The 25,575-nt window shown below is 50.1% G+C and overlaps 1 protein-coding gene across 12 annotated transcripts in view; it reads right to left on the bottom strand.

Annotated features, from left to right (window-relative positions):
* The window catches only part of DAB2IP (DAB2 interacting protein), a 1,477,580-nt gene that overhangs the window by 375,348 nt on the left and 1,076,657 nt on the right, over nucleotides 1-25,575 (bottom strand). Inside the window, exon 1 of one of the 12 annotated variants that reach the window (XM_085613698.1) lies at nucleotides 12,195-12,813. The exons of 9 other annotated variants lie outside the window; for them this stretch is intronic. The gene's annotated coding sequence lies outside the window, so the exon portion shown is untranslated. Of the gene's footprint in view, nucleotides 1-12,194; nucleotides 12,814-25,575 lie in introns of those variants that run through there. 2 more of the 12 variants (XM_085613702.1, XM_085613705.1) reach the window with 2 other exon arrangements.

Genomic DNA, 25,575 nt, shown 5'->3' with positions numbered 1-25,575 from the left:
GCTGTTGCACGGGGACAGATACCTGATCCTGACGTTGAACCCCTCCGCCAGACGGTCTATGTGGTGTGGTGTTAGCATACTCGGGAGCTGCATCGTCTAGATATGAGGAAAGAAAAACATCTTCTGCGGTTCTGGGATGCCCCTTTGGATGTACCTTAATTGGAAATAATGGGGGTGGCAAGTCTTTTGGCATTTCTGTAACAGCCTTAGGTAGTCCTTCGGCTAGAAGGGGATACATACCATTCATAAGAGCATTTCTTTGTCTATTTACTTGTTCTGATCTCACTCGGATACCTTCCTCAATTAATACATTTTCTTGAACTTTATTTGAACTTTCTTTACTCCTCTCTTCTTGTCTACGTGCTTTTTCTGTTCGTCTATGAGATTCTTTACGCCATAACTCAACAGCGTCTTTCTGTGACTGTCTGACCTTTCTTTTCCATAACTCTTCCTCCACTTTCATGATGCACTCTGCATCCCAGGTTCCCGCTGCGGGCCACCTTTGACTTTCCGGTAACCCCTTGGTATAATCTACCCATAGATCAAGAAACAATATGGCATCTAAGCCATGCTTATGGTACATGAAATGTCCTGGAGTGTCTCTAGGAGGAATAGGAACTGCTTCTTCAAGCACCCCTTTTCTGGTAGTAATCTGTCTTAACTTCGAGAAGAGCGGCATATTGACAACTGACCTGATACTTACTCTTGAACTTGCTTAATACGAGAAACACAATAATGAACAGTGAACAATGAACAATCATTCATACCACAATATGCAAGACATTTTCTGAATACTTTAAACATTAAACATTAAACGTTATAACAATGATCGACAATGATGACAGTCTGCCTAACTAATCACCACGCTGAATTCTTGACAATAACTGAATACTTCGGAATACTTGATATACTGCTAAACAGTACATATACACTGCTAAACAGTGCAGACCGGATTTGTGTACCCAAATCCGTCTTGACCGGCACAACCTATGTGCGCGTCAACACGCCTCCCCGGCGATGGTACTCACCGAGTAGCTCCTTGAAACGGAAGTCCTCAGAGAATGGACAGGACTCGATAACTGCGGACATCGGACCCTCTGGACGTCGGAATTTCGGAAAACCTGGTGGGCCTCTGTATACCTCGGATCTTGCTCTCTCAGCTAGGCTCTGGTCGGGATACTTCGCACTTCTCACCGCCTCGTCTGTGTTGATCGCAGCCTCAGTCGCCCCCGCTTGACCGGAGGGAGCTTACAGGAAATCCTGCTGGTACGCGTTTATGGTCCGTCCAGCTGTGGCAGGAGACCGGGCCTGCAACGCACCGCCGGCGCGTGAGATGAGAAAGTGTCCCTGTTCGGGCGCCATTATGACACACAACCTGACCTTAGGCTAGAATCCCCCCTAGATTCAGAAAACAACCCACAGACGCTCCTTTTCCGGCTCGGCTGCAAGGACCTGGAACTCCCAACCACCCAAGATTCGGTCAAACCAGCCGCGGCCCGTGCAGGTAAGAGCGGTGGTGTAGTGGGGCCGGCAGGGGCGTAACAAAGGCCCCCGCAGCCCCCGCGGTGCGGGGTGGCCCGAGCTCCAGGGGGCCCCCTCAACACTTTACCCTGGCCTGACAGCTCCTGAAGAAGTCCGGAGGGGGGCCCTCCCTGTACTGTGCAGGGGGGGCCCTCTAGTTTCGTTACGCCACTGGTGGCCGGGTTGGGGGTTTCGACAGATGACCACTAAGGAACATTAAATAGATAATTTTCCCTCGTCGTCTGTCGAGCCCCCCCCCCCCAACCGCTCTTACCTGCACAGGCTGCAGCTGGTTCTAACCCATCGACCTACGTCTTCAAAAAAGAGGTGGAACAACATCCTACCGAACAGATTTCTCTTATAAAAGTCAGGTTGAGCCAGGTCCCTGGGCGTATTGGCTGCTATAATGACTGTCATACCAATACAGGACCGAAGCACATCAGTCCGAGTAGAACCCACACAAACGCTGTCCTCCGAGTACCCGGGACAGAACCAACGCAGAGCAAGATCACGAAAAACTACCCTGGCTGGAGGGCCTATTCCAATGACTCAAATGAATGGAGGTCGGCTATCAAATAAGGCTACAACTACATACCATATCTTACTGGAGTTCTTAAAAGTTGCTACTTTGTTTTTATAAGATTTTGTTTATGTATCAGCTCTGCGGTTGTGTTTATCTATCATATGTACAGCACTCTCATACCCTTGGGTCATGTCCACAATTTTATAAAACACCAAAAAATAATTAAATAAATCCCAAGCACCCATGTCAAAAAAAAATATAATTAAAAAAAAAACGTCTGGTTTCTTTTCAGCCAAAAGCCCTTAGGATGCTGGGACTTGTAGTCTCACGTGCATAATACGAAAATCTTAAACACAGTGCCCACGAAAGAACGACGAGGATTGGATAAACGTGTGCCCACTAACTTACTGATTGGTGTCAGTCGTTTCATTTTCACGGGATTTTGTGAGAAACCTCATTAGCCGCTTTGAAAAATAGAATTACTGGTCACTGTATTTTTAAATACAAATATGTTTAATGGCGTTTCGAAATGGATCTTGTGCGCCATAAAAACAACACTCAGGGCTCTGACGTTACAAAGCAGGAGATTAAAACCAACGCGAAATCTCTTCCTTAAATCACTTGTCTGGTCTTAGGTTTTCATACCAAAGCTATTCGTTGTGCAGCAAGCCCCCAGAGGCCCCTCCTCCAGCAGAGAAGGTGTAATTCGTCTGTTTATTGGAAAGAAACTGTCTTTTTTCCCCCGACACTCCCTATCCTGTGAAAAATGTGTCCCCAGGCAACAAAACTCAAACCCGGCCCAGACAGGTTTTGAGAATCCGATTGCGACAGAGGTAGGCGTGGCCGAGCCCAGTGCATGCCTGGGCTTTGGGGTGGTGTGGAGGCCAAGAGCAGGCTCATGTGCGGTTTTAATGACCGTTATAAATGGCACTGTGTGATCTTGTACTGCTTGGAACATAGAACCCTGGGATGAAGAGCTCTCCTATGCCAGATGCAATCAGTTCCGTCACTACTCCTTTCCTCTGTTGCATTCTGGGACTTGTAGTTTTCATTTTGCATCATAACTTCAGAACTACAGTCACAAGAGTGTATTGTGTTATGTGCATTTCTGTAGCGGTTACACCCATGTGTACGGTGTTGTAGGTCTTTAAGGACATGGGTGCCCATTATGAAAACAAAGAATAAGCCACTTTTTATGGATAGATTGATAGACAGGCAGGCAGACAGGCAGGCAGACAGACAGACAGGCAGGCAGGCAGATAGTCACAAAATATCTCAGGGAGAAGGACAAAGGACCAACTCAGAACACAATGAGATCATTTGGGCAATAATAGTAAACATAGTAATACTAAGAAGAAGTATTATTATACATGATGAGGCGGTGTCTCAACAAATGAGAAAACATAATAAAACAATGCCACCAACAAGGCAAACCGTAAATACGATAGTAGTATAGGAAACGTTATTAACATCAATGCAGTAAGCATATAGTGCTTACTGCTCCATGCCACTCGCTTTAGGTCGCTACAAGTTACAGGCCTTGTTCCTACACAAGAGAACCACAGGTGTGCCAGGGATGCCTCCACTAACAGCACAGCAAACTCTATATCACACAACCAGAGAACTACAGGCTTGAGGGAAGGCCGCTACACCTGCAGTGAACCAGCGGTGTGAGGTGGACATCTCCCACAAACAGAGAACACAGGCATACCAGAGGACTTCGCACTCACCCTGGGGCCATCCTTGCTTGAAACCATGCACCAGTAATTCCTGCTTTCAGGAGTAGGCATGTCACGGTTTTACACAAGGTGGGCTCAAGACTACACCACAAGCCTACTCAAGCTTTAGGCCTAGCCTGATACAGGAGAAGCCAGTTGTGTTTATACTTCTTTGACCAAGTGAAAGGAAGCCACAAACTCGGCACAATGGAAACCCTTAGATGTTTCTTGCAGACAAAGGCCTGGGTCTGGAAGTCTCTTTCCAGTGACATCAACTGGTCTACATTGAATCCAGGCACCTCCTGCCAATGCAGTGTTCCACAGAATCTAGAACCTAGACACAGCACACCCGTCCTTGGCACCCTCAGAACGCTAGAACTGTGTATCATGAAAAACATTAACGACCGCCAGACGCTCCGTTATCCAAATGCATAATCCTTTCAAAAGCCGGGTCTTGCAGGATCATTCTGGAGACTCCCTTGCTGGCTAGGTTCTGCAGGACGGTCTCGGGTGAAGATGGGGCACCGTCATTGTCCATTTCAGAATCCAACAAGGAGCCACATCCGACACCGACACCTCCAAACGTGCCTCCTTGCACACTCAGCTCCCTTCCCTTTCTCTTGTGCTACACTTTGTTCTTATTCCGTACTTTACCCTCGCCTACACCACACCACCCTAAACTTTAGACACTAACCTAGGTTCAGGCCCGGTGAACCTATTCTTGTTGCTTCTTATCCATCCTGACCTCTTCAGCCTCACAGAATCACTTATCTTCACCACCTCTTCTCTCCCAATGTTCCCTCTCGACTTTTCCTGGAATGCCTGCCTCACATCAACCACTGCCCTCGACCATTTTCCAACTGACTCGCGTACGATCCATCTATTCGTTAAAAAACAAGGACCCTTGCTCTTACCAGGACGAGGGGCGGTCTCCAGAAGTATCATGTGGAGTACTATGTACAAGCCACAGCGGATCCATCAACCCCACCGTCACATAATACCACTGACAAATGCCCAGGCATGCTCAGAATTATTTCTGTCAAGGGGGTCTCCAACACATTTTTACCTTTAGGGCCCGTTAATTCCTCAGCAAACTGTGAATGGCGTGAAGGAAGACTTCACTCGTTGAGTAAATTGGAATTATACAACATGGACGACCAGAGGCCCACAACACTGAGCAGCCCCACGATCCAGAACTCCCTGCAGAGCCCTAAGGGACTCACTAGGGTATAGGTCCCGGGGATGAGGAACCAGCTGTTGAACATACCTCTACTAGAGGGCGAGGGTTTTCGGACCTTTTGACTAAGACATCAGGGCTCGTTTCAAGAGCTGGTCTTGGATAACAAACCCATCTGGTTATTTTTGGACTCCTTGAGAAGAAGGGAAGCCCCAAACAGAATGAATTCTGACTACACCTGGGTTCTGCTGGAAGTGAACCCTGACCCCGGAAGGATAAACACGGCCTTCAGCAACCTCTCATTCATTCCCTTCCTGGTCAAGTCCCATTGGCTACGGTCAATTGCAAAGGGTCTTTAATTGCCTTTTAACCCGAGGCCGGTGCCCCTAGGCTCATGCAATGATGTTTATGCGGGATGGGTGCAAACAGATGCCATGGACTCTTCCATCTCCTCGGATGCCATCTGGGTGCCATTATCTGTGACAAGCGCTTCGAGGTGGTTCATAACAACGCACAGAATCTCAATCAATAGATCAGATTTGCGTGATCCATAAAACCTGTCTTAGGCAGCTAGAAAATGAGTTTAGCCTGACAGTGGAGGAAATATATTTCACCTGACCGGGCCACCCGATTAGTGACTTCAAGGACTGACCTGTTCCAGTGGCCTTGGAACAGAGAACTTTAAACACAAATGTAGGAGGCAGCGCGGGTAACAGAGGGAACACCTGCGTTCTGTAGTAGAAAGAATGATAATAAAATAAGGCAGTTATTTTATTTCTAATCGCTCGGATATCACTTGGCGCTAATATTTCATTTAATGCTAATCAAGGTATTCATTAGAAGGAACGGGAGTGTAAACTAAAACCCGTCCCTCCTTTCCCCAGGATTCCAGCCCTCCGAGAACTCGCCACTGGTCGGGTCTGGTCGTGCACGAGCTGCTGTTGCTCCCGTCTGCTTTGTTTAAAGCCGTGTTATCTTGGCACGTTCTGCGGTGTGTCACTGACAAAGGCCTTTCCTGGCTCCGCCCCCCAGGAGTAGTGGTGTACTGCTCTCTCAGTGATGAGGTCACAGCCGTGCAGCGGCAGCAGGAAGTGACAGTGCTACTGACCGATGGGCAGTTAGTCTCTGTCAGCATGATTCTCTCATCATGACGTCACATCCTCTTTTGCATCCTCTACGTCAGGTGGATGTTCGCGAATCTGGGAATTTTAATGATGCGCACCCAGAGGCGTGAACGGGGGAAGAAAGACCTGCGCCAGGCCATCTGTTGATCGGAGATGAGGGTGTTCTGGAACCCCGCTCGATCACCCTATGCTTCGTCCAAGAATGGGACAAGAGGTTCCTGCACGGATGGAAAAATACATGATGCCGACCTCGCCTGTGCCCACAACCAAGAGTGAAAGGCGCTACACGGGTGGACGGCGAGTGGTGCTTTTCTTGCGAAGGTCCCACAGACAAGTAACATGGCGGACACACTGGTGAGTCATCTAAGCGCTGGACAGCGATCTTCCAAGCGAGACATCTTGCCCTCACAGGTACTGACGCACCCATGACCCTTATCAAATCTGCGCGACCCGGCGGTGCGCAGTGGCCCCTGCAAGGCGGGGTCTTGACCTCTCATGGCAGTCTCCGTTCTGAAACTGTCTCTAACAAGGTGCTGTCACCCTGCTGCGCGCCCCTAAGAGAGAGCACGACCAGAGGCTACTGGTACACTGGGCGGCACTGCCCCTTGGGTGCTTCGGCTGCTTGCTGGGTCCTACCTCCTTCTGTCTGCGGTACGTACACGGAGAGTACACGGCTCTGCGTGTTTTGGGAGACTGCACGGTGCTGTCACCTTGATCCCTTCTTGAGAGCAGGGTTCGTAGAACACTGGCGCATTGCACCGCGCTGTCACTTGGGATCCCTATAGAGCGCACGACTCCGGGTGTTCTGACACACTACTGTCACCCTGTACCCCTCCCCCAGAGCGCACGGCTCATGGGACATTGACAGACACATTGCGCGGGGCTACCTACCACTGCGATCCCCTCGTTCCGGGTCCTCTGGCACATTGCACTTTCCTGTCACCCTGCTGTGCGTCCCCGGAGAGTGCACGCCTCTGGGTGTTTTGGCATACCGTAAGACGCTGTTACTCGAACCCCTGCAAGAGCGCACGGCTCATGGGAGAGTGGTTCCCGGTGCTATGGCACATTGCGCTAACTCCGTGACCCCCTACCCCCAAAGCGCATAGCTCATTGGCAAATTGAACAATGCTGTCACCCTGTGTACCGTCTCAGAGCGCGCAGCTCATGGCACATTGGATGTACCCTCCCAGAGCGCACACTCTTGGTACATTGGCACATTGCACGGCACTGTCACCCTGTACCCTCCCAGTGAGCGGGGGTGCCACTCTAGTCCCTCCCAGCTCGTGGGACATTGGCACATTGCACAGTGCCGTCACTCTGTACCCTGCCGGAGCGCACGGCACATAGCAGGGTGCTGTCAGCCCGATCCCTCCTGGATGTCACGCCTCGGGGGAGACTGGCACACTGCGCGGAGTAAAGAGCTTTCGGTGCCTTTGTCTCCGCTCTGAATACAGACGAGGCTATTAGCCACAAAGGCCCGCGGTGGCGGCCGCCCGGCGACATATGTGAGACGAGCGCACCCCCCAGCGACCCGTGGGCCCCATCACTTAAATAATCGTATCACAGTTGGATACTAAGGGGGCCCATTCTATGGCTGGCCTCTGTTGAAGGGCCAATGGATGAATGATTCAAGAGCTCATAACCAGAGCACAGGGGTGCCATTCACGTCTTCTCACTCTTGAAAAGTCAGGGTGACCTTTAGGCGCAGGTGTGCAATGGGATCAGGCTATGCTGGGGTAAGGGATGGGCCACTGGTTAAGAGATCTGGGTATTAGGGCAAAGGTTATTTTGTTGTAGAAAGGCATAAGAGGTAAAAAAAAAAAAAGATTTAAAAAGAAAAATCGAATCGACTTCTCTCTTACAGCTGGTATTTTGTGTTGAGAGGCAGATAGCCCACGCAAGGAAGCCTTCTCCTGCACAAGATGGCGCCCACAGGGCTCCATATCGGCTCAAGCAGGGCCGGACTGGCCGTAGCGGGCTCAAGCCATCGTCAACTTTTAAAAAACTTTAGTGGAGCAGGTGGATCTTCAAGGAGAGATCCAACCTCCATGGATTTCAAAGTTTGGAATACATCTGAACATTCACACTACGGTGTGGATACGACTAATAGTACATGTGTTCTACTTGCACCCCAAGAATCAACCTTCCCTGTCTTCTGGCTAAAGCTGCTCTCGACCTCCAGAAGCAACATGGAAGCCGCGGATGAGGCACTTGGGGAATAGTCCTATCTCTCTGTCTCCTCTTTGAATCTGTCCAACCATGGATCCAAAGGGTGGATCCACCTCGTTGTGTACAGAGAGATTTTAACAGGTCATTGGAGAGCACCATGCGCAGTAAAGTATCAAACATCACCATCTCAGGAAGGAGCTGAAAACCCACCTCTTCAAAGAGCGTTTCTTCCTCCCTTGGTACCACCAAGGGTCTCACATGGACCACATATGATGAGAACTTCCTACTCTACTGCTAATCATGAATACAGTGTTTTCATTATAGCGTTTCATACTGTGCTCGTCTTCTGCTGTTTCGATGCACTGTAAATAACAGGTCTTACCATTACCAACTTTAATAGTACTCAGTTTACCGACCATAGAAGGATGGAAGGCAGAGTTGACCTACTGCTCAAATGTATTCATATTTGTCTAGGCTAATTCACCACTAATCTTATTTTGCTCATGGAGTAGCGTGCCACTTGCCGAAAGCCTCAACACCTCATCAGGGGTAGCAAGTGCTATATCAATGCAAACCTTTTCCTCTTCTATCCCTCCACTACCCTCCTTAATCCAAATAACAGGCTAATGTATCCACTGCTCAAATTAATTTCACTTTTCACTATACTCCGGAGTAGCGTGGTACTCGCCAAAAAAGCGCTTTGAAGCCTCTTTAGGGGTAGTAAGCACTATATAAATGCAATTACAATACAATGCAATACCCGAATCCAAACTCATGAACTGTAGATCAGTGGTGAGGGTTCTTAAAGACTTCTAGTGACAACCACCTCGTTAGATCCAGTTAGAACCAGCTGGAGTCCACAGTGCACTGCAGCTGAAGAGAACCCACGTGGCCTGCACCCTGAGAGACCTCCCTCCCACCACCACGAGACTACCTCTGCTTGTCTTTCTAAGCATGTGGGCGCTGCACCCCTCTATAGCTAGGCTGATGCTTTGCAAGTACCAGTGGATATTCAAACCTCCCCAGTGACCCTGCCTCAGGGGATGCTGAGAGGATGCTGAGATCAAACAGTCCTACGGAAAGCACCCGCGTCAACCAGCAGGCCTTTGCCTCTGTGGATGTTGTCGCCTCAGACATTGAGAGGGGACATTTCAGCTTGCACTGCTTTGTCAATAAAAACACACCCCTGCCCCCATCATTTCTGGCCGTGTTTACAATTAGAATGACACTTCCGGGTGCAAACAGAACTGAAACCCATGGCTGCGGGAAGCCCACACCAAAGAACTGGTTCTCAAGTCAACAGATGACACTGAACCCACTCCAGTGCATTCTAACTTGTCTGGCAGGGGGTGGGTTCCTCTATAAATCAGAAAGGGGGGGGGGGGCTCCTGAAGGCCCAGGGAAGGAAGCGACAGAGGTGAAACGCTTCCGGGAGAATTAGGACCTTAATGGGGTGGCTATTTCCTTATAGCCTGTAGAATGTAGCTCCATGTGTTATGCTAGTCGGTGAACCTTATGCGGTCCCAGCACTAGAGAGAGGCACACCTGGGAGGGGGCCCTGAAACGGGAGTTAAAAAAGTGGTCTCCTCGTTGATTGGACCATGGCTAATGGGGGGCGGTGCTAAGGCCCAGCGCGCACCTGCCTGCTTTGAGACTCTGCCATCACACTCTAGCATCTTGGACGTCACTAGTGGGCACCTTCCAGCAGCCGTAAGAGGGCGAGAGCTTTCTAGGCGCAATCTGGCTGCTTTTTGGACTGGTCAGAAAACAAAGGTACCCCCGTCTACAGGGACCATGTGCAAAGGTTGAACAGGGACGTGGGTAGAGCTGCATAGCGCAATCCATGGCGTGAACAGGTTAGGCTCTGGTGTTGGCATTTATACAGCACACGGCCTGTCACTGTTGTGGCATTGCGGCGCTGTCAGAGGTCTGGGGTGAATTTCCAAATGGTTCTCAGGCCCCCAGGACAGAAGAGAGCCTGATTGGACAGGTGAAGGCGTGCTACCAGTAGTGTAAATGGATGTGAACTTCAGTGAGCTGTAGGTGAACATTCTTGGCACTTTTAGGAGACCATGTGACTGTCCCAAATCCAGGCAGAAATGTCTTAGAGGGTGGGGACGGCGGGAGAGAGAGACTGACTATGCCCTTTACATGTTCAATATTTTCTGAAATGGTTTCACATCACCATTTCCATGTATTTCTTTATATACCCTTGCCAATACTAACAATATACTTCCATATTATCAGTCATTTACACATTTTCACAAACAGCGACTTCCTGTGCAGGTTGTGCATTCACTTCCATCATTCCAGGCAGAGCACGTGACCCTCCTCCAAGCAGACATTACCCAGCCGTCAGTCAGTCCCCAGTGTAGTGTGTGCAACTGGTCTCGTCCTATCTCAGTTCTCCAGGATGTGTTTTTGTTCTTCATGTCTTTTTAATGGCATAGAGAGGAAGGCCTCTTTGAAACTCGGTCATGTTGACTGGCTGCACGTGAGCGATCCTTGCACGTGCGCAGTAACGCTGGCAGGGCTGGGCAAGACACCTGTCAAACTGTCACCCTTATCGGCAACCTCTCTCCTCGTCTTTAAGAGGCACTGTATTAACTGCCCCCTCCCCCCAACACAACTAGGCCGGTCCGCTCCTTACTAACTTTCGAGTTCCCTCGGTTCACCCAACTTTCCCTGGTTTGTGTCGATTACGCTATATTTAATCACCATTTCCTTTCCCACGCCTTCAGGCTCCCCAGTGGGCAATACGCATTGGAAAGAAGGACTTCATAAGATTGTTTTAATTCATAACCGACAACGGGGCAGACTGTTGCAGTCGACCGATCCTGCCCCGGCTCTCCCGGCCATTCACGGCTGGCCTTTCCGCTTAAAAGCCGGCAGGTCTGGGGCGGTCTGACGAAACTGACCCTAACCAAACCCGATGGATCATGGACCTGGCGTGAGAGACAGGAGCGTCGCTTCCCTTGGTGCAGCAGGTGCAGTGGCACAGAGACCCACTGACCCCTGATTACTGCTGTATTTAAATACTTCTAATATACCACTGCACAGTGGCTTCGCTACTGATATGAATGGTAGCCCTCGCAAGGATGATAGGCTGAGCGGCCCCACCAGGATTCCAACCTGCGACCATGTGTCATCCACAGATCACTGCGATGGAAGCATTCCAAGACTGATCTACCAGATCCCGGCCTCATGCTCCTGACAGGCCATAGGGCTGGAGCAGGGTCTTACATGTGAATGACTGTCACTGTACTAGCATTTCAGAACACTGGCCTGTAGGAGATATTTCCATTCCACTTCGAGGCCTGTCGGACTTTGATCACAAGACAGAGTCAAGGTACAAACAGCTAAAGAGACTGACAGAATCCCTCATTCATTATCCAAGCCAACAGCCGCCGCAAGCGACGTGATCACATCTGGCCAGCAGCAGCACATGTGGCTGGTTCTACGGTGTCCGAGTAGGGCCAATATCACTGCATTTCCTATACCTTTTGTCGGGCTTTAAAAAACAGCGACGCTGTTGTGCTTTATACGGGGCTCCTCTACGAGCTGTTTAAAAAACACACAGAGCCTCATTTTACGATATTGTGGCGACCAGACGACACGCGGTGTTATTAATTTACCTTCCGAATAGCGCCTAAAGCGAGTTCTTTTTTAATCTACATGCTTTCCGTTTGGGCAACACAGAGGGTAAAGGAGGCACATGGAGATTAAATATTCTGTTCAGGATCACACCATTTGTGTCAAATTGGGTTGCAGGGATTGAGAGCCGGGGCTCCCTGGTTCGCAGTAAACAATGTAGGCGCTAGGTCCCACCATTCCGTCTCCCGCCACTATAGCTTGCACTCTCCCGCGGCACGTATTCCCAGTAACTTTTTCCCAGCACCAGGAAACGAGGGAGGGCAGCCCCTCGAAGGAGCGGTGAACGAGTAGCGGAGGCTAGCACTCACCAGGCGGCGTCCGTCTTTCCTGAGCAGTGGTGAAGCCTGTGTAATCCAGTGAACATCCAGCTGTGCGCAGGATCACTGTTCCCCCATGCCTCCGCTGCCTGCTCCAGGGCGGCTATTGTTGTTCCCGGTTGGTGTGGCACGGCGAATCCTCCGGCACATTCCTGCCTCCGGGCTCCCAGGCTGCCTCGCTTCCTCCTCTGCCGGCTGGGAGGCAGGCAGGCTCTCTCTCCCCACCGGCAGGCAGCAGTCCCTTCCTTCCTGTGTGTAATCCAGCCTGCCCCCCGCCTCACGAATCCTTAGCCTCCTCTGTGTGCAGCCGAGCTCGGTCTGTGGCGCACAGGAGCACCCCACTCTCTGTGTGAAATCCGGCCCGACAGTCTCTGACAGACCCCTCCCCTCCAAGCCGGCCCTCTTGAGTATACGAGCCAGCCCGGCTCTGTGGCTCACAGATCCCCTCCGTGGGTGTGTACAGCCGGGTCTGTGGCGCACAAGACCCTGCTGTGTGTAATCCAGCCCGTCTTTCTCTCTCACAGACCCCTCCGAGCCAGGCCGGCTCTGTGGGTCACAGATCACCCCCGTTGGTGTGTACAGCCTCCGGGCTCTATGGCGCACAGGACCCTGTTGTGTGTAATCCAACCCGGCACCCAGTCTCTCTCACAGACCCCTCCCCTTCGAGCCTGCCCTGTGTGTATTTGAGCCACAGGTCAACTCCTTGGGTGTGCACAGCCCAGCCGGGCTCCGTGGCGCACTGATCCCTTCCCTCTGTGTATGCAGCCAGCCCGGGGCCGGCTGTGACTGTGTCTCTCACAGACCCATCCCCTCCAACCCACCCTGCCCTTTGCCTCAGTGCACGAGCCAGCCCTGCTCTGAGACGCACGGATCTCGGTGGGTATGCAGACCAGATTGGCTCTGTGTGTTACACAGACCCTCCACTCTCTAAGTGACCAGCTTCGCCCATACCCCCCACCCATGTTTCTCTCTGTGTACATACCAGCCTGTTTCTATCTCGCGCAGACCCCTCCCCTGTGGTTTTTCTCTGTGTGTACATGCCAGCATGACTGTCTCGCGCAGACCCCTCCCCTGTGATGTTTTTCCCTATGAACATGCCAGCCTGGCTCTGTCTCGCGCAGACCCCTCCCTATGCTGTTTCTCTCTGTGTACATGCCAGCCTGGCTCTGTCGCGCGCAGACCCCCTCCTCTCTGGTGTTTCGCTCTATGAACATGTCAGCCTAGCTCTGTCTCGCGCAGACCCCCTCCCCTGTGGTGTTTCTCCCTATGAACATGTCAGCCTGGCTCTGTCACGCGCATACCCCCCCCCCTGTGGTTTCTCTCTGGGTATATGCCAGCCTGGGTCTGTCACGCGCAGACCCCTCCTCTGTGGTGTTTCTGTCTGTGTACATGCCAGCCTGGCTCTTTCACGCGCCGACCCCTCCCCTTTGGTGTTTCTCTACGTCTACATGCCAGCCTGGCTCTTTCACGCGCCGACCCCTCCGCTTTGGTGTTTCTCTCTGTCTACATGCCAGCCTGTCTCTGTCTCGCGCAGGCCCCTCCCCTGTGGTGTTTCTATCTGTGTACATGCCAGCCTAGCTGTCTCGCTCAGACACCTCCCCTGTGGTGTTTCTCTCTGTGTACATGCCAGCCTGGGCCTGTTTCGCGCAGACCCTCCCCTGTGGTGTTTCTCTCTGTGTACATGCCAGCCTGGCTTTGTCTCGCGCTGACCACTCCCTAAATTGCTTCTCCCTGTCTCGCTCAGACACCTCCCCGTGGTGTTTCTCTCTGTGTACATGCCAGCCTAGCTCTGTCTCACGCAGACCCCTCCCCCGTGGTGTTTCTCTCTGTGGACATGCCAGCCTGGCTCTGTCTCGCGCAGACCCCTCCCCTGTGGCGTTTCTCTATGAACATGCCAGCCTGGCTCTGTCTCGCGCATTCCCCTCCCTATGCTGTTTCTCTCTCTGTACATGCCAGCCTGGCTCTGTCGCGCGCAGACCCCCTCCTCTCTGGTGTTTCGCTCTATGAACATGTCAGCCTAGCTCTGTCTCGCGCAGACCCCCTCCCCTGTGGTGTTTCTCCCTATGAACATGTCAGCCTGGCTCTGTCACGCGCATACCCCCCCCCCCTGTGGTTTCTCTCTGGGTATATGCCAGCCTGGGTCTGTCACGCGCAGACCCCTCCTCTGTGGTGTTTCTGTCTGTGTACATGCCAGCCTGGCTCTTTCACGCGCCGACCCCTCCCCTTTGGTGTTTCTCTACGTCTACATGCCAGCCTGGCTCTTTCACGCGCCGACCCCTCCCCTTTGGTATTTCTCTCTGTCTACATGCCAGCCTGTCTCTGTCTCGCGCAGACCCCTCCCCTGTGGTGTTTCTATCTGTGTACATGCCAGCCTAGCTGTCTCGCTCAGACACCTCCCCTGTGGTGTTTCTCTCTGTGTACATGCCAGCCTGGGCCTGTTTCGCGCAGACCCTCCCCTGTGGTGTTTCTCTCTGTGTACATGCCAGCCTGGCTTTGTCTCGCGCAGACCACTCCCTAAATTGCTTCTCCCTGTCTCGCTCAGACACCTCCCCGTGGTGTTTCTCTCTGTGTACATGCCAGCCTAGCTCTGTCTCACGCAGACCCCTCCCCCGTGGTGTTTCTCTCTGTGGACATGCCAGCCTGGCTCTGTCTTGCGCAGACCCCTCCCCTGTGGCGTTTCTCTGTGTACATGCCAGTCTGGCTTTGTCTTGCGCAGACCCCTCCCTAAATTGCTTCTCTCTGTCTACATGCCAGCCTAGCTCTGTCTTGCTCAGACACCTCCCCCGTGGTGTTTCTCTCTGTGTACATGCCAGCCTAGCTCTGTCTCGCGCAGACCCCTCCCCCAAAATGCGATGCAGCGCGCGCAACGAAATCCGTTTAATTTATTTAAATGTGTACTTACCTCCGTTCATCCATATTCCGGCGTTTACATTTCCCCACCCTGCCCCTCCCCCGCCCCGCCTCACGGAACTCCCTCCACGGACCGCTACTGCCAGCTCTGTCTCGCGCAGACAGCACCCCCCCCCCCCCCCCCTCCATGGTGTTTCTCTCTGTGAACATGCCAGCCTGGCTCCGTGGCTCAGGGATCTCCGTGGGTGTGTGCAGCCCAGACTGGCACGGTGGTGCACACGCCCCTTCTCTGTGTGTGTAATGCAGCCCGGCTGCCTCTCACAGACCCCTCCCCTCCGAACCTGCCCTCTGCCTCCCATTTCGTTTCCCTCTGTGTCTGTGACCCACAGACCTCCTCCGTGGGTGTATGCAGACCAGATTCACCCTCTCCTTCACACAGATCCCCCCCTCCCTCTGTGTAACATAGACTGGACCTGTTTTACAGAGACCTGGCTCTGTTTAAACTAGACCCTTTGCCGTACTTGGTAACTACCTGGTTGTGTGTCTGATAGACCCCTCCTGTGTAACCCAGCCTGGTTCTATCACACAGACCCTCCCATCTAGCCCAGCTTGTCTCTGGTTCTCTCACAGACACCCACACCCCTGCCCACCAAAGTATGCCAGCCTGGCTCTGTGTTAGGCAGACACCTACCCTCCTGTGTAATCCTGTCAGGCTATATGTCTCACAGATCATACCCACGTGTGTAATGCAGAGACTGCTCTGTGTATCTCACAGACCACCACCACCGCCCCCAGGTAAACCAGCCCGGCTGTATCACACACCCTTCCTTGAGACACAGCAGGCCCTCCCCTCACAGACCACACCTCCGTCTTGCATAGATTTCTTCCATGTCTCACAGACTCTCTCCGGTATGACCCACATTTCACAGACCCCTCCCATCCTTTGTAACTCTTAGAAGGTGGTTCTGACACTATGGGCCGCCCGGATTTTTCGCATTTTGAGCACCTGATTGTTGAGCTTTTACTGAGGGGGAGCCTCATAAGTTGGGACTCACCCACAGTGAACTCAGGATGTAAGAGACTGCATGGGGATTTTACTGGTGTTCCCCTGGCTTGACCAGGCCACTGTGCAGCAGATGGAGTAAGAGACACCGGGCTGGTTACATGCAGACACGTGTACATGCGTGTGCACACGTGTACGGGCTGCGCCGGGGAGATTCATAGCGTGCGCAGTCCAGGAGCAGCTACAAAGTGAATGGTGTGGCAGGACTTAAGCAGTATTGGGTGGGGACATGGAAAAGACTTTATACACTCGAAAGAAACATGCCAGGGAAAGTCAGGGTGTTTAACTGTGTTTTCACTTCATTATTCCCCTATGGGGATGTGGGGCACATGCCTAGATTAACTTCCATTAGGCCTACAGATTCCAGACACGCACTTAAGTCCACTGTAGCAGATGTGAAAAGAAGTATTCTGCTGAGTCCAAAGTCATATTTGTACTGCTTTTGGGTCATCCAGAACTGTGATATTTCTCTGAGCCAGCCATGACCAGACCCAGGCTGAGGGCTGACCTCAGCTGGATGGATTGAAAACCTTTCTTCCACAAGCGAGGGCCTCCTCTCCATGAAGAGATGATTGGTGGGGCTACAGGCTCATCCATCACTAGGTGCCAGGCACCAGGCTGCACCAAGGAGGGAAGGCAGCATGGAAGGAGTTGGGCTTCAGAGGCCATGTGGCCCGAGACACTGGACTACGCCATTTTGAACAAACCCAGAGGCTGGACAAGAAGGAGTGAGCAGGGGCAGGAAAGTGATGTGTCGCTGTTTGATAGGACCAACAGGGACTTCCTGCCAACCCCCTACTCAACTTTTAAAAAGTGCTTGCACAGGAAGAGAAGCTCTCTCTGGGGTGTGGTCTGCTGAGGCTGAAGGTGCTGGAGCCTGGCGCAATGGGCAGTTGGAAGGAGAGACCCCCTGTCTGCCCGCAGGACCCTAACAGCACCAGAAGAAGAGCCCAGGACCGGAGCGCAGGAGCAGTGGCCTCTGCGCAGGGAGAAGAGAGGCCAAGGAGGAGAGCCAGGCGAAAGGCTGGCGCAGGGAGCCAGTGAAGACAGCACCCTGCTGAATCCACTCTCTCAGAGACTCAGAGGGCAGAGAGTGTTCCCAGTGGCTGGGGCTGGTAAAGAGGAGCATGAAGCGCCCCATAATGCCTCGCCAGGCATTTGGAAATCTGCAGTTTTGGTGCTTTGTGGCCCCCAGAGGAGGGGGGTCACCCTCACTTGTGAAAAGGTGCTGGGGGAGCTGCAGGAGAAGCACAGTCCCCCCCCTCCCACCACCACCCCAGCACGAAGAAATCTGCCGTTCTGGTGCTTTGTGGCCCCCAGAGGAGGGGGTCACCCTCACTTGTGAAAAGGTGCTCGGGGAGCTGCTGGAGAAGCGCAGTCTTCCCCCCCCAGCAAGAAGAAAAGTCCCACCCTCAGTGTCATGGGGACCTAAAGGAAACTACCCCTCAAGGGCTCAGCTAGCATTTAAACACATTCTAGGCTGGAACTTTTGTTCTACAGCTGAGGGTGTACTATGAAGTGCATCATGAAGTGAAGGGCTGAGTGGGGGATGTGTGAAGAAGTGCATCCCCTGGAGGTGAAGTGATGTAATTGCACTGAAATGCATTTACTAGTGGTTATTTCTTTTTAGGTGGACTGAAAGTCACATGTGTAAAGTGAAGTACCTGCGTAAGGTGATGTTAAGTAAAATGGAGTTATGTTGCTGGACCTTCCTGCTAGGGGGGTCTGGCTGTATTTATGTAATCCCATGCTTTTACCTGTGATTCCTTTCAAAGTGAAGAGGCGCACTGCAGGAGAAGTGTAGTTGCCAGGAATACTTCTTTTGAAGGGACTGTAAGCCACATGTGTAAGGAGATGTCATAAGCCAAGTGGGGTTATGTTGCCAGACAGTCCTGCTAGGGTGTCTGGCTGTATATGAGCAATCCTGTGATTTCATCTGTGATGCCCTTAGGGGCTGTAATTGCAATGCATTCAAATGATCAACCAAGGTGATGAGTACTGTCATTCTAAAGTGTGCGTAAACATGGATTCTTGCTGCTGCGCTTAGGTGAAGACCCCAGACTGCTAGCCCTTAAGATATAGAGGTGCATACTGTATGGTCAGTAGGAGATGCTCAGTCAGGGTCATGTGTCACCAAGGCAGGTTTACCCCTTTTTAATGCTGGTTGAGGTAATGGGGTGGGTCGCCACTGGGATGGTGCCAGTGCGCAGGGCCCTCGCTGCAGGTTATGTTCAACTATCTGCATTGGGGACAAGTTGATGTGCATACATGGGAGTGGTGGTACTAGACCCCACCCCCTGCGGGAGGGGTGGAGATGTTATGCAATGTCACAAAGTAATTCCAACAGCTTATGTTTATTTGTAAATTGGTGCATAGTATTGAGTAGTGTGTGTGTTTAATAAATGTACTCTTACTTTTATAAAGCAAAGTACAGACTGGACAATCAATTATTGAGTGCTATTTTTGGCGCACCTGCAAATGTCGATTACTAGCCCACACCACCTCCCTTGAGTAAGCCTCAGACTGCTCTGCAACGCTACCCTCTGAGAGTCAGGCGCTACAATTGGGTGTTTGGTTCCCAGTGAAGGACAAATGTAGTCATGTTATTTGTGCAGGCCTCACAGATGCTGCCTCGTTTTCCAACAGTAACAAAGATGAAATCCATGTCTTTTACAGACCCCCACCCTGTGTAATATGGCTATGTGTTATACAAAGACCTCTACGTCCTGTGTAAGCCACTTAAACTGCCTACAAAGGCCCCTCCGCTTCGGTTGTAACCCTGCCTCACACAGACCCCCCATGTGTTTAATCAGCACGGCCGTGCACCTCACACCTCCTTTCCTACCTCTATGTCTAACTCATTCCCCCCCCCCCCTCCTTAGACTGGTGCTCTCTCACAGACCACCGCCTGTCAGTGTAACACAGGCCTACGGGAATCTGTGGGTGACATACATGGTCTGTGGTCTCACGCTGCCTCCGTGTCTCATAACCCCCCTGCCTGCTTAACCATCCGGCTGTCTCTCAGCCCCCTCTCGCCGACCCCTCTTCTCAAGATTGATCATAATACAGACAACGTTGTTGTACCTCTCTCACATATCCCCCTTCTGTGAGCCACTCCGTCTCACCCATGTTAACAGAGGTGGGTGAGTCTCTCCATGTCTCTACGTCCCTAAGATCTCGCACCCGCCATCCTTGAGTCAAACTTACAAATATCACATCCGTATGTCTGCTTAAAGCCCCTCACTCCGACTCCCTCGTCTCATTCTGTGTAACAGAAGCAGTCTCTGCCCCCCTTGAGTGAGAGAGCCTGTCTCTGACTCACAAATATCATGTCTGAATGCCTGCTTGAACCCCGCCTTGTACCCCCAGTCCAATTTCTCTCGCAGACTCCTTGTTTACACTCGGTGTAACACAGGCAGTCTCGCCCCCCCCCCCCCACCCCCCGAGTGAGAGAGGCTGTCTCTTGTTTCACTAATGTCCTGCCCGTATGTCTGCTTGAACCCCGCTTTGTACCCCCCTCAGTCCAATTTCTCTCGCAGACTCCTTGTTTACACTCGGTGCAACACAGGCAGACTCGCCCCCCGCCCCCCCCCCCCGAGTAAGAGTAGCTGTCCCTTATCCCACGAACACCCTGTTCGCATGTCTGCTGAACACCACTATCCTCTCTCTCGCAGTCATCGTTTACACTTTGAGAAACAAAGGCAGTCTCTACCGCTTGAGTGCGAGAGGCTGTCTCTTGTCTCACAATTACCCTGTCGGTACACCTGCCTGGCATCCCCTCAGTCACCTTTCTCTTGCAGGCTCTTTGTTAACACAAGTATAACACACGCAGTCTCTTTCCCCCTTGAGTAAGAGAGACTGTCTACCAGATCCGCGGACTTCCTAACTCCGAGTGCCATCCAGCTCGTCTCTCCGGCCCCGAGGAGGGAGGGCGGGCATCTGCCGCTCCCGGCGCTTCCCCACCTCTTTGTGTGCATCTGAGCGCCTGCATCATCTACAGACAGGTTTTGAGAGAGGGAGGAGGAGGGGAGGGGGGCCTCTAGACGCGAAGAGGCGATTTACAAAAGCATTAATCACTCCCATACTCCTGGGACATTATGGAACAAGAAGCTGTTTTGTTAATAGCCCCACGTCACCGAAGGAGCGGAGCTTAAGTCGGAGCTGTGCGGCTTCGAAGCTCGTCCGTTACACCTCAGCTGTCATATTCAGGAAGTCAAACAAAGGCCTCTGCGACTTATGTACCATGCATGAAAAAATGTTCATTTATGAAACAAACCAATGCGAACCTATTTGTTTTCTGTTTCACATTGGGGTGGAGGGCATGCTTCAATGTTTTAATCGACATTCTTAACCTAACCGACTGATCAAAGTGATTTTTGCTTTGCATTCTGGGACTTGCCGTCCTCTTTTTATAATACATTATACTTGGCTGTGAGAGCCAAAATGCAAAGCAAAACACGGATTGCATCAGCTACTCACACATGGATCCGGGAAAGTAGACCGTTTTTGTTTTAATATGCAAATTATTTCTCACCAAATACATTTCTCTTTTGGATAGCCCCTGGGCGTAATCCCTGCACGAAACAACACATTGCTCAAGAGCGCGCACTTTCATTTGAAGACACATGAAATATATCCCAAAGCGCACATTAATTATGTGGTGAATGGCGTGTAGGCTATTGCACCACAATAGTGCATACTGATGATTCGATGACTTGTGTAGACAAGTCACAAACTACACCACAGCCGGCAGACATATGCTGTGCCAACAGCAGCTGATGGCTTACAGAAGTATTGTAGAAAATAGATACCCGAGGGCCGAATGCACTCCAGATTCATAGGGTAAGCGGGTAGGGTCCATTTCCATTTTAAGGATAGCTGCGGTCCGTGCATGTAACAGCGGCGGGGCCGTGTAAGGGGGGATTCCGAGGGACGATGCAGAGGGAAAATTATTTATTTATTTAATTTCCCCTCAGCATCGTCCTTCGGAATCTCCCCTTACACGGCCCCACCACTCTATTGCTGTTACCTGCACGGACCGCGTCTGCTCCAATAGGGGCTTGGACATATAATCTGTATGATGGAAATTACCAGGGGCGGCTCATCCGTTATAGCAGAGGAGAGTCACCCCCACTGAAATGGCCCAGAGACGAAAAAATAATATGTTAATGAAGTTAATTAATTACCATTTTATTTTTCGTCACCCCGTCTCGAATGGTGTGTCAAGACAGGGCAGGGCCTGCCGAATGGCAGCAGCAGGGAGGAGGGTGGGCTGCCTTTGCACTTGTTTAAAGCGTGTATGTCTCTTTGGACGGCCATCTTGAAACGGCCAGCCACACATGCGCACTGTAAACCTCTCTAACCCAGGTGACTTAACACAGCTTGGTTGGAGAAAGCGAAAGCCTCCAGTGCTCTTTTAAGCACCAATGGCAGCCGCTCCCGCCAATCAGAGCGCTGCGCTCATGCTGGTTACCATCATGAGAGCCAGAATCGGTTAAGGGAGTTGGTTGGGGCCTGGACGTCACAATGGAAGAGGAGGACCGCAGCAAGGATGCAGCAAGCAGGATAACTAATGTTTTTTTAGCTTTATTTTTAAAATGTATTTATTATTGTGCCCACCCATCCCCCACCCATTTGCCCACCTCTGCACTTGGCAAAGTTGCCAGTGGCCACTGGACATCAGTTGATTTCACGTGCCTCTTCTGCCCCTTAAAATACTTGCCCTATTGGAGCCTTGCCTCTTTTCACTGCCTCGGCTTCTGGCACAGAGCACCGCCCTTCACAGAAGAGGCGTGCAAAGTAAGAAAAAACAATTCTTTACAGACTTGCAAAGGAAAACTTCACTATATCATGAAGCGTGCAACTTTTTTTACTGTGTCACTTGTGTGTGAAAATTGCGACTTTTGTAAGAATTTGTCACACACTCCCATATTTGATCCTATTAAAACAGTTCTGCATAGAATATACTCTACAGAAAGCAGTTCTGATCCCTTTTGTGAGAACATTTGCAAATCAGCATCCACAGGTTTCGGCCTTGCTTAGCCCGGTGCATTTCCGACTGAAAATCACAAAAATTGTCTACGTTATTGCATCATAGATTCCTCACCCACAGGGGCAGATCTACTCATATAAAACCCCATATGCGAGTAAACCCTTATTACTTGAGCAAAACTAGATTATGTGAATTACAAAAGTCATTTTGCACTCAAAGTGCAAGGCTTAGACGTTCAAACAGCTCAAAATGAGGCTTTTTGGGGTCCTTCTCTGGCATAATTCCAATGTGAATAGAAAAGCTTCACAAATCGCAAACTTGCAGAAAAAGACAAATCTACGTAAAAACTCCAACTTGGCCGGTATGCGCGAGAATGAAATTATCTCACCGTGCAGTACAAATACGTTACACAACAAAAAATAATCTTGGCTCAAACAAAGTTAAACTGGGTCATTTTGGCAGAAATAATGAGAGCGAAATTTGGGATCTTTGCTTGGAAAAGAAAGCTTTGACTGTCATTTTTAGGTCTGGTGACATTATATATATCATAGGCTTGCTTATAGGAGTGTTCAGCCAGCCCTCTTCATTCATTGGCCAGTTGTTGCGTCAGTCACATTTTCTTTTGCTCACTACAGCATGCAGCAGTAGGCCAGTCATCTTCAGCCACTGGCCAAGTTCCCTGTACGTGATCAGCTCGTTCGCCACGGGCATGGCTACACCGATAGTGGTTTTATTTAGTGCCAAAAATTACTATGGAAATGTCTGCTTTTTGAGGCCGAAATACTATTTTGCTTGTAGCCAATTTGTGTTTTTTGATGTGGGCGAGTGACCAGCAGCTCCCCCCAAAAAAAGTTTTACAAATATCATGACAAAACAAAGCAACATTGATCAACCCAAAAAGTAGTGTATACAATACCGGCCGAAGGCCTGAAGGGTGGAGAGGTACTTCCACGCACTGGAAGTTAAATGGGGATACGTCCTCCCAATTTATCATGAACAGCAAGCAGTATCCCACCCAAAAGAAAGTGAGATAATACATGGAATATCAAATGACCGCACATTTCTCTTCTCAGGGGGTCTGATCATCTATCTCTACCAAAACTGGGAGCAAAATATCTTTTTATGATAACCCTCCGACACTCCAATAGCATCATACTTCATCATTGGGTTCACCCTGGCTCCTAAAGGCCAGGTTGGGCTCAACTGTGTTTCAGGGAGTGCTTAGAAGAAAAGGCCAAGAGGGTTAAAGATTAAAAATCCACCAGGGACTCTAGGTATCTCTTTAATATGGAGTAATGAAGGATACTAAAAACAAATATTAGGGTGTCCCAAGGATTCAATGGTCCTATGACCCTATCCTCATTGCCAACATGTTTCAGCCTGTGAACGGCCTTCTGGGTCCACAGCTTTCTTCAGGGCAAACTACAATGGTACGTCCCTCCCTGGAAATATCAACAAGATAAAAAGCTATTAGTTCTTTCAGAAAGTGCCGTATGGATATACCTATCCTCAGTGTGGCATTTGATTCAAAAGGTTTGTTTACCCAATTAGAATGGACTGCACGCTTCTCACGAGTGCAGAGATGAAGGGGCAGTCGTATAGTCAAACTTTCATCAAAGATCCTGGCCCCGCCACGACACCTACTATGGTCTGCAACTCAGTGATTATCCTGAAAACATGGCCCGCCTCCAGCCCTTTTGCACCCACAATGGGCCCCCCCTGGTATCAAGTGATGAGTCTGGTCTATGTAATTACGAACCTTGTAATTCAAAGACACCTCCTTTCTCACACAAGGGTCTTTTAAAAGTGCAAATGAAACAAAACTGGTGTCACAAAGAAAGCCCAACTTGACTCGTATCACAGCTTTGAATGAGTACTCCCAGAGACACCGCAGTGCTTTTTGTGGCGCCAAAGTATTCATTGACTCACTTCTTGTCACTGTATTTCCAGCCCTGGGAGTTTCCTTTTACAATCCATCCATACTGGGCAAGAACTCAACACCTAAAGAACCTCAGTGAATCTGGGATCTAGAAATGGTAAATAAATTGTGTGGATTACTTCAATTACAAAGAAAAGACATACAAAAATATCCCAGACTGCACGCATTTGCTGAGAGAAACCCAGATCTGGAATAGTGTTGAGTAGGCCTGGGAGTAATTTAAATTATGTCAGAATCATTTGGGGAATATTGGCCCTCCTGCGTTACTCTGTGACCTGGAATTTCCAATAATTACACGATTATGCCTTTTCACCTTATTAACAGTGCACTGGGGGGAAAAGGTAAAGAAACAGAGTGCAGCCGGCTTCTGTTCCAGCTGTTTTGCATTTAGTGCTATTTTCTTACCGTAAGATACATCCTCGCATCCACTTCCGACAAAAGGGTGCATTTTGCACTAAGAAAATAGAGCTCAATGCTGGGAGTAACCGGGGGGGGGGGGGGGAGGGGGAATCGCCCGGCTTAAAAATTGCACTGCTATTCATGGACTGTTGCCTTTAGAGCTCCTTTCTTAGCACAAAATGCATTCTTGGGTCCATTTTGTACCTCAGAGGGCATTTTGGCACTAAGAAATTAGAGCTAAGTGCCTAATAACTCTTCTCATGTAAATACGCGGAATCTCACATCATTTTTCAATAATTAAGCTACGGCAAATTACGCGAGTTGGGTCCAACTCTAGTATTGATTTTCCCACGTCTAAACCTTCAGATAGAGGTAAATTATTAAAAAAACTCCCACTAACTAAACATTTGGAAATCTGACTTAGGTTCCCGCCTTTTACTTGCTGGCTCTTGGGAAGCTAATGATGAAGTACATGTATATATACGCGTTTAGATGTTTTTATTGCATAATATCCAGTGGTATTAATAACATATTTCACAGGAAGCCACAAAATATGCAAAATAGTTTAAGTTCCCTGTGCATTTTGGATTTGGTTATCCCAGAGATGGCTCCCAGTCCCTCTGCAGATCTTTGCCTGAGTTTTGTCAGTCCCACTAGGATTATGAGGCATGGGGCACCAAATTATGCCACAAAGTTATCAGAATTATTAGTCAAAAATGTAAACGATGCAGCATATTTTCTGGTGGTATTATTTTCCTCCATTGTGTGGAATAATACAATTTACGCTACAATTTATATCGCAAAAACAGTAAATCCATAATTAGGAGGTAAGCACCGCAGCCACAGAATTCCATAAAGCCACTGGCTCTCACCATTGTCCAATTTTTATCTAAAACTTATTCATAAAAAGTGAGAAAAAAAGTAAACATGCTAATAGCAATCAGTGTCCAATGTTAACAACACTTTCAAGAAACAGCTTTTCTAACCTAACTACCTCAAAATGCACAAGTAATATAAAAAATACATAATGGTAACTTGTGAAATATTGTCTTTTATTTCCACCTCGAGATTCTGGTGACATTTACAATCCACTCTGCACTGTAGTATACAGCGGCGGCTCCTCCACAAT

This window comes from Triturus cristatus, chromosome 1_2, assembly GCF_964204655.1.
Source record: "Triturus cristatus chromosome 1_2, aTriCri1.1, whole genome shotgun sequence".
In the NCBI taxonomy this organism is placed as follows: domain Eukaryota; kingdom Metazoa; phylum Chordata; class Amphibia; order Caudata; family Salamandridae; genus Triturus; species Triturus cristatus.
The sequence above is the reverse complement of the archived record's forward strand: the minus strand, read 5'-3'. Positions and strand labels throughout refer to the sequence as shown.